Source organism: Ictidomys tridecemlineatus, chromosome 3 (genome assembly GCF_052094955.1).
Source record: "Ictidomys tridecemlineatus isolate mIctTri1 chromosome 3, mIctTri1.hap1, whole genome shotgun sequence".
NCBI lineage: Eukaryota > Metazoa > Chordata > Mammalia > Rodentia > Sciuridae > Ictidomys > Ictidomys tridecemlineatus.
Window position 1 is genome coordinate 111,964,075 of NC_135479.1, and position 8,784 is coordinate 111,972,858.

Sequence of the window (8,784 nt, forward strand, 5' to 3'; positions counted from 1 at the left end):
CTCAATAGACAGGACAACTGTAAAGTTAGACAGATCTATTGTGTAGCATGATGTCTGTCATTAAGGACGAATCAGTAGTCAGTACTGGCCTGGTGTTACATCATGGGGCTTTTAGCTCACCCCATTTCACCACAGGGCATAACCTCATCCCACATCACCATAAGGGTGAGTATATTGCAACAAGATGTCTTAGACAGACCACCTTCAAGTAAATTTTTGCTATGACAACACTCTTTTATTATTAGCTATTTTTAATCTCTCACTATGCTAAATTAAACTCTATCATTATATATTATATATTTAATATATTATAATATACATACTATATATTATAATATACATATTATATATACATATATATATATGGAGAGAGAGAGAAAGAGAAAGGGAGAGGAAAGCACTGCATCTAGGGTTCAGTACCTTGGAACATATCCCTGAAAATACGAAGAAATATTGTATATTGTATTCTTGAAAAATGAAAAGAAAGTGGACATTAGGTGAACTCCCACTAAAATTATAACAATATTAGTTAATGCGCTTGCAAATTAGCCATTTCACAACATACATGTACTCCCAAACATCATATTGTACATAATAAATACATATAAATTTATTTGATAACATAAAGAATAAAAAAGTTATTTAATATCTTCTTAAAATTAGATATGAGAATGTGTATTTTTCAAGATAGAACATGAAAACTAAAAAAATAAAAGTAAGAAATGCCATGGCATATTTGGAGAATAGTGACTAATTTAGTAGAGTGTTGGAAGTTATGAGAAATGAAGCTAGAGTTCAAGTTAGGTTTCAGATTGGTGAACAGGTAGTCCACAAGATTTTGAAATGAAGAGTGATATTATTAAATGTGATATGATAAAAATGTCCATTTTACCCCATCATATAGATGCAGGCATCAGTTTCTTCAATAAGATCCCTAGCGCAAGAAGTAAAACCAAGATTCAGTCAGTAGGATACCATCAAATTAAAAAGTATCTGTGCAGCAAAAGAAATGATTAATAGAGTGAAGAGATAGTCTGTGGAATGGGAAATAATTTTTCCAGCTACTCCTCTGTTAGGTGATTAATATGTAAAGATCTCAAAAATTTCAAGGACAAAAAAATAACAAATAAACCAATCAATAAATGGGCAAAATAGCTAAACAAATTTCTCAAAAAAAAAGAAACACAAATGGACAATAAATATATGAAAAAATGTTCAACATCTCTTAGGAATCAGGGAAATGCAAGTCACATACTTTATATACAACCAGAGATATGAAAAATTGTGCTGTATATGTGTAGTAAGAATTGTAATGCAAGAAAAATAAAAGATTTCATCTCGATGCAGGCAGAATGGCAATCAATTATCAAGGACACAAATGATAATGTTGGTGAAGATAAAAAGAAAAAGGAACAATTTATGTACACTGGTACAATCATTATGAAAAGCCGTTGTAGAGATTCCTCAAAAAACTGGGAAAGAAACCACTATATGACCTAGCTATCCTACTCATCAGTATTTATCTGAAAGAAATAAAATCAGCATAAATACTGACACAGCCACTTCAATGTTTATAGCAACACAATTCATAATAGCCAAATTATGGAATCAACCCAAATGCCTATCAATAGATGAACAGATCAAGAAAATGTGGTATAGATACACAATGGATTTCTACTCAACCTTAAAAAGAATGGAATAATGGCATTGGAGGGTAAATGGATGGAAATACAGAAAATCATGCTCAATGACTAAACCAAACTCAGAAAATCAAGAGTCAAATGATTTCTGAGATGTGGAAACTAGAGAAAAATAAGGGGAAAAAAAGGTGTTTGAGGAGGGGATCAGACACCATTAAATGTATAGGGAATATCAGTGAGTAGAAGAAAGAGAGAGGGAGGGAAGAAAGAAAGGATAGGGGAAGAAATACGCAATGCATTTCACAAAATCTGGTTAAGTAACTATATAAATATATCAAAGGGGATTTCACCTTTATTCATATGTAGGAAATACCAACAAAAAATAGGAGTGAAAGGAATATCAGTAGAGTAGAGGAAGGAATAAAAGGAGAAAGGAGGTGGGTAAATAGGTGGGATGGGGATGGAAATCTAATTTCTTAGATGTATGATTTTGTCAAAATTAACCCAAACACTGTGTATAATTATAATGTTCTAATAAAAAATTATTACATAAAATTTTTGCACTTGAATAAAGGACAGATTAAATGGAAAGACGCTCATGTTGAGGTCAATTAAGAGGTGCTTCATAGCCATATCATAAGAAGTAAAAGCCACGAGAAGAACAGGGAAAGTGTAAGGATGGAAAGGACAACCTTAGATGTCGGGTTCAGATGTAAGCTGGAGCGAGCTTAAGAGGACAGGATAAAGATGTGACTGTATAACTTAGAGGTTGTATTGAAGCTATTAAAGGAAACTGAAAATTGTATTACTTAGTTACAGGCTTATAGTACAAAATACTGGGAGGAGGAGTGAGGAAAGGAAGAGGCAAGAGTATTTGCAAGGATAGAGACAGAGCCAAAGGATTATAATAGGTGGAGTCAAAGGTATTTGCTAAGCTGATGTGGATTTATTCATTGTAGTTTTTCACAGAAAACACTAGCGAATATTTGTAGTCCCTGCCCTAAGAAACCCATGCTTTCATTTTGAAAATGACATTAAAATTATGCTAAACTTGTATGTTAGAACAGAAAATTCAAAGATGTTTTCTTAGATTAAAGGCACTGTGTACAGCTGTGCTGAGATGGAGAAGTAAAAAAATTTTGAAGGCAGTTGTTATTGTAAGAAATCTCTGAAATTTTTCAAGTTTTATAATACTTTGCAATCATGAAGCCATCATTTACACAAAGTCTAATTATACTAATTTCCAGAGCCCTAGATAATGCAATGATAACATACCCATTTATATGTGAAATGTATTAGTTTAGCTTATATTCTATATTAACTGAAAATAATTAGAAGAGACAATTATATCAATTATAGAAGCACTTATATCTTGAGAATATATAGACCAAATTCTGCCTCAGCTTATTTATACACACTCATTAAAGCATTAGACTACTAACCATGACATATAGATGAACTTGAATGAAAGCTAATGAACCAGACAAGAACCACTAGCCCAAAGGAGATAAAATATTTCTTACTTCCACGTTGCTGACAAGCAAAAGCAAATCGCTTAATGCCTTGGAAATCCCTCTCCATCCAAAAATCAATTTGCCATAGCTTCTGATAACATATTTTATGCAATCAAACTAAAAATGATTAAATGTGTTCCATAAAATAAGTCTTTAGCTCATATTTGGCATAATATTCAGCTTCAAATACATGAGGGGGAGGAAAAAGTATGAGACACCTGAATTCTGAGGCACTCTTATGGATTCCATTGAACAAAGAAAATTCTTTTCTTCTCATTAAATTTCCTCTTTCTAATTCTAATTTATTTCACTTGTCTCTCTCTCTCACACACACACACACACACACGTATCTGAGAAGTAGCTTTAAACAAAGTACACACTTGGAGTACTTAAATGCTCAGAGATTTCATTCTGGGCATCGGGAATGCATGAAAAATAATGCCACAGCATGTGCTTAATTCTAGGACCTCCAATGTGTTGTGGAATGGACTATATCACATCCAAAACACTGAATTTTTTCCTACTATCTATGTTCTTAAATATGGAAAGAAAAACAGCCACCTGATTGATCTATGGCACGTGGATTGCTGTGTTCTATATGAGTTCCCTGTTCTGAATCAGTGAAATGATAGCACAGTGGAGGAATGCAAAGGAAGCAGTCTCTACACCTCCTCACCCTTAACTTCAATCATGCCAATATTGAAATATGCTGAGAGGGTTCAAGAACAATCATAATTACATGTACAGTGATCCTTCAGTTTACGATGCAGTATTAATCTGATAACCCCATTGTAAGTTGAAAATATAATTAAGCCAAAAAAGAAAACATTTAATACACTTAAAGTACCAGACACCATAGCTTAGCAACACAGGACTAGAGAGCATCTCGTTATCTTCATGATCACATGGCTAATTGGGAACTGCTGCTCACCACTCCTGACCAGAAGTGTGAGAGAGAATCTCTCTGGCTTCATCTCCAGCTTCACAGGCCTCATTTTGTGTATTGTTCATCTTTATATTTATTTGTTTTTATAGTTATCCATATGCATAAGTTCTTTTTATTTTTGTGAATACTTATAAAAATGTCATCATACTATGTGTAATCTGCCATTTACTGTTTTTACTACACCTAAGATCTATGTTGCTTTATGAAAATCTAGTTCATTAATTTTCACATCTGTAAAATAATCTTTCACCACATTTATGTCTATTTCCCTGACAATAATATTTCAGTTTTCATAATTTTGCAATTGGAAACAATGATTATAAGAAAACATGTAAATATATTCTGATACACAATTGTAAGCATTTTGAGGGGTTTATGCCTAAGAAGAGAATTGGTGGGTTATTTATTATAGAGATATTCAAGTTCAAAGTACAGTTTTACAATACCTTCTAAAGTCATTGAATGCATCTGTGTTCTCAAGGTTACTATATGCATTCTCTGTGGATCAATATTTTCAGCAAGTGTACCAAATTTGACCACTTTGCTATTCTCTGTAAAAACAAACAACAAAAGTACCCTGCCAAGGCGTCCCATCTATGCACAGTAACATCCTCTCTGGCTTCATCTCCAGCCTCACAGGCCTCCTTGTTGTGCTTTAAATTCAGCAAACACACCCATTCCCATACTTCCTGCACTATACCATTCCTCCTGTCATGCTCCAAAGGAGTCCCCAGACAACTCTATCAAATAACATCAAAAAACATCAAGGACTAACATTGCTTTTCCACCTTTTTTTCTTCTTTAATTTTTTTATGACAATTATCACCAGTCTTCCTGTTAGATGTTATTTTTTTTTCAAGTGCTTTTGGTACTTTACATGAAACAAACACATATCCTCAGTTATCTGTGATCTGGAATAAAATAAAATTGTGTTAAATATAAACTCATGGTTGGAATAATACCCTTCCCTAACCAAATAACTTATTTTCAAAGCTTTATCTCAGAAGTCCAAAGAATCTGACGATAAGGTTCTTACCTTTTAGGTATTGAGGCCATTGGTGTTCATTACTTTTCCATTAAAAAAAAAGTTTTAAATTGCTGTGCCACAAATATTTACAGAAAACAACTAACTTTATTAAATGTAATATATATCAATCATGTAGAAATGCAAATGGAAGTATAATAGTACAAACAGATCTGAAAAAAAATATAGAGTCCAAGGGAAAATTAATTAATTTAAATTGTCATTTAAACTAGATGCTAAGAAAATGAATACAGACTGGTGACAGACATTGTTTAAGAACACAAACTAAGGTAGTTAAAAATTTTGATTTTTCTTTCCTCAGGGTTTTATATGGGAGTTCAGCATGTTCAGTCCCCACCCTTACTCCCAAAAAACATCTAAGAGGCTATTTATGAGAGTTTACATATTTGTAAGATGATCTCAATATCAGGCAATAGGAGAATTTATAGGATATAAAACAAAAGGAAATATGTTGATTAGTTGGGAATTAAATTGATAAATGCAGTTGCTAGTATTAGGAGTACTTGTTAAAAGGCTCAGGATCTCCCTCTGTAGATATGTTCCAATATTAGAATATACTCTTCAAGGTCTTTATTCCACATTCCTAAACGAAAGGAGGAGCTCCTGGATGTAGAAACTGTTTCACTTTCATCTGAGAATATTCAAGAACAGCAAAGAATTGGGCACTTTGTATTTGATAAGTATGTATAAAGTGAATGGATGGATGGGGTAACACTTTGTATAAATCAATAACACCCTATGCTATCACAGGTAAAACAGATATATGAGGAAACTATGGTGGGAATTATATAAGGAATTAAAATATCTCTCAGAGCTTTTTAACTTTCTGCATAGTAAATTCTCAGAACTACATCAGATTATATTAATTAGCATGTGAATCAGATTTTATGTCCATATTCCAAACAAGTTCTTAATCCAATTGGACATATTGGCAGAAAGGCATTATTAAACACAGTTACTGTGGTTTGTTTTCCTTAGTCCATGTCCCATGCAATAGACAGAACTGAGAATCAAATCTGGGTCTCCTAACTTAAATAGTGAATCACAAATTGACTACCTCAAGTTGGAATGTACATTTACTTTAAAAAATGAAGCAACCATGAGGACAAATCTGTTCACATGACTCTAATGTAATATTTAATTCCCATAAGAAGTAACTTATATTTGTAACATTTAGTTACAAATATAAGTTACTTATATTTGTAACTAAATGACAAATGAACTAAGTGGAAACTCAGGAAGACATTGAAAATGATTAGCAGAGGAAGCAACTTACATAAATTCTAAATAGTAATGTAACTTTAGGTCCCAACATGTTAGGTCTATAAAATATAATGAAAAACATGCAGAATGCTTATAAATACTCCTAATACTTTAAAATAAGAATTTAGCATGGAGCTCAGAAGCACCTAACTGCTCCTACCAAGGATTATATATGCAGTGACCCATAAACATTTTTCTCATTGTGAAATCAATAATTTTCTTAGTGTAAAATTCTAGGTTTTAAAATTCAAAGAACACTTTAGTATCATCAAGCTATACAATAACACTGAGATATCCAGCTAAATTAAACAAGTTGTAGACGTGTGATGCTCTTGATAATAATGGCTTTCATTCTTTTAAAAAAGGTGTGCACTAAGACATATTATTATTCTTTGAAACCAAAGGAAAAAAGTTCCTTTTCAATGGCAGCTATTATGAAGACAAACAACAATTAGTGTTGGTGAAGATGTGGGGAAAAATATACACTCATACATTGCTGGTAGGACTGCAAATTGGTGCAGCCAATATAGAAAGCAGTATGGAGATTCCTTGGAAATCTGGGAATGGAACCACCATTAGACCCTGCTATCCCTCTCCTCAGTCTATACCCAAAGGACTTAATCAGCATACTACAGGGACACAGCCACATCAATGTTTATAGCAGCACAATTCATGATAGCTAAACTGTGGAGCCAACGTAGATGCCCTTCAGTAGATGAATGGATTTAAAAAAAAAAAACTGTGGCATATATACACAATTGAATTTTACTCAGCAATAAAAGAGAATAAAATCATGGCATTTGCAGGTAAATGGATGTCGATGGAGAAGATAATGCTAAGTGAAGTTAGCCAATTCCAAAAAAACAAATGCTAAATGTTTTCTCTGATATAAGGAGGCTGATTCATAGTGCGGTAGGGAGGGGGAGCATGGGAGGAGTAGATGAATTCTAGATAGGGCAGAGGGGTGGGAGGCAAAGGGAGGGGGCAGGGGTTTTGGTGGAATCCAAAGTACATATTGTAAAATATGTATTGGTGTCAACATACTTTATATACAACCAGAGATAAAAATTAGGCTGTATATGTATAATAAGAATTGTAATGCATTCTGCTGTCATTTATTTTTTTAAAAATTAATAAAAAACGGAAAAAATGTGTGCACTAAGACATATTAAAATAGTATAGAAAAGTATTATTCTTTGAAACTGAAGAAAAAAGTTCCTTTTCCTCTTTGAAAATACATTTTTAAAGATTTGGCAAACAGTATATAGATTATTCACATTATTCCATTACTCATGAAATAGATTGCACAATTTGGTTGTCTTATAGGCAGATTCAACCAAAAGATTAGTGATTAAATAGAGTTATTTAGACATGCTAAGTTTCATTGAAAAGTATTTATAAGCCAGGTGTGGCAGTGCATGTTTTTAATTCCAGTGGCTCCGGAGGCTGAGGCAGGAGGATGACAAGTTCAAAGCCAGCTTCGGCAAAAGCGAGGTGCTAAGCAACTCAATGAGACCCTATCTCTAAATACAATACAAAATAGGGCTGGAGATGTGGCTCAGTGGTCAATCAGTGATCAAGTGCCCCATAGTTCAATCCCTGGTACCAAACAAACAAACAACAACAACAAAAAAAAAACAGAAAAAGAAAATATTTATAATTGAGTCACTGTCCCTTTGGGAATATGCTTAAGATATTTATTTTTGTTAATCCTGGAAATAGGAGATGCTACTTAAATGATGTTGCCATGTTCTTCCAATTAAATGAACAATTCCTGGCTCATAGCTTAGCATCTTTTGAGATAATTTGAATTTTGAGGATCAGATGTTACTGTATTCTACAAAGTAATGTATGTGTACTACTTCATATATACAATATTTCCTATTATATAAATCTACATGTGACAATATAACTGATCTAAAACTAAGAAAATTTAAAAATAACAGCTAATTGCAGTGGTACACTCCTGCAATACAAGCTGTTCAGGATGCCAAATCTGTAGAATTCCAAGTTTGAGGCAAACCTGGGTGACATAGCAAGAACTTAACTCAAGGAAGAAAGAAAGAAAAAGTAAAACTTAATTGAAACATGATTAGTGCATCTGAAACACATTTATGTTTTCTCTTGAATTAGAAAAGAAAAATCTTAGCGATGGCAATAGAAGGAATATAAGTAGATAGGTAAGCAAGACACATTTTTTTTGTGTGTGTTAGAATATCAATTGAATGTTTTCCTCAATATTTTTTCAGGTCACTGTTTTTAATACCAATTTATTTTTATTCATTCTGGAACTAGGGCATGCTACTTAAGTAATTTTTCTGCAGATTTTATTATAAAAACAACATAAGAGAGAAGTCATACATTTCCTGAAACAGT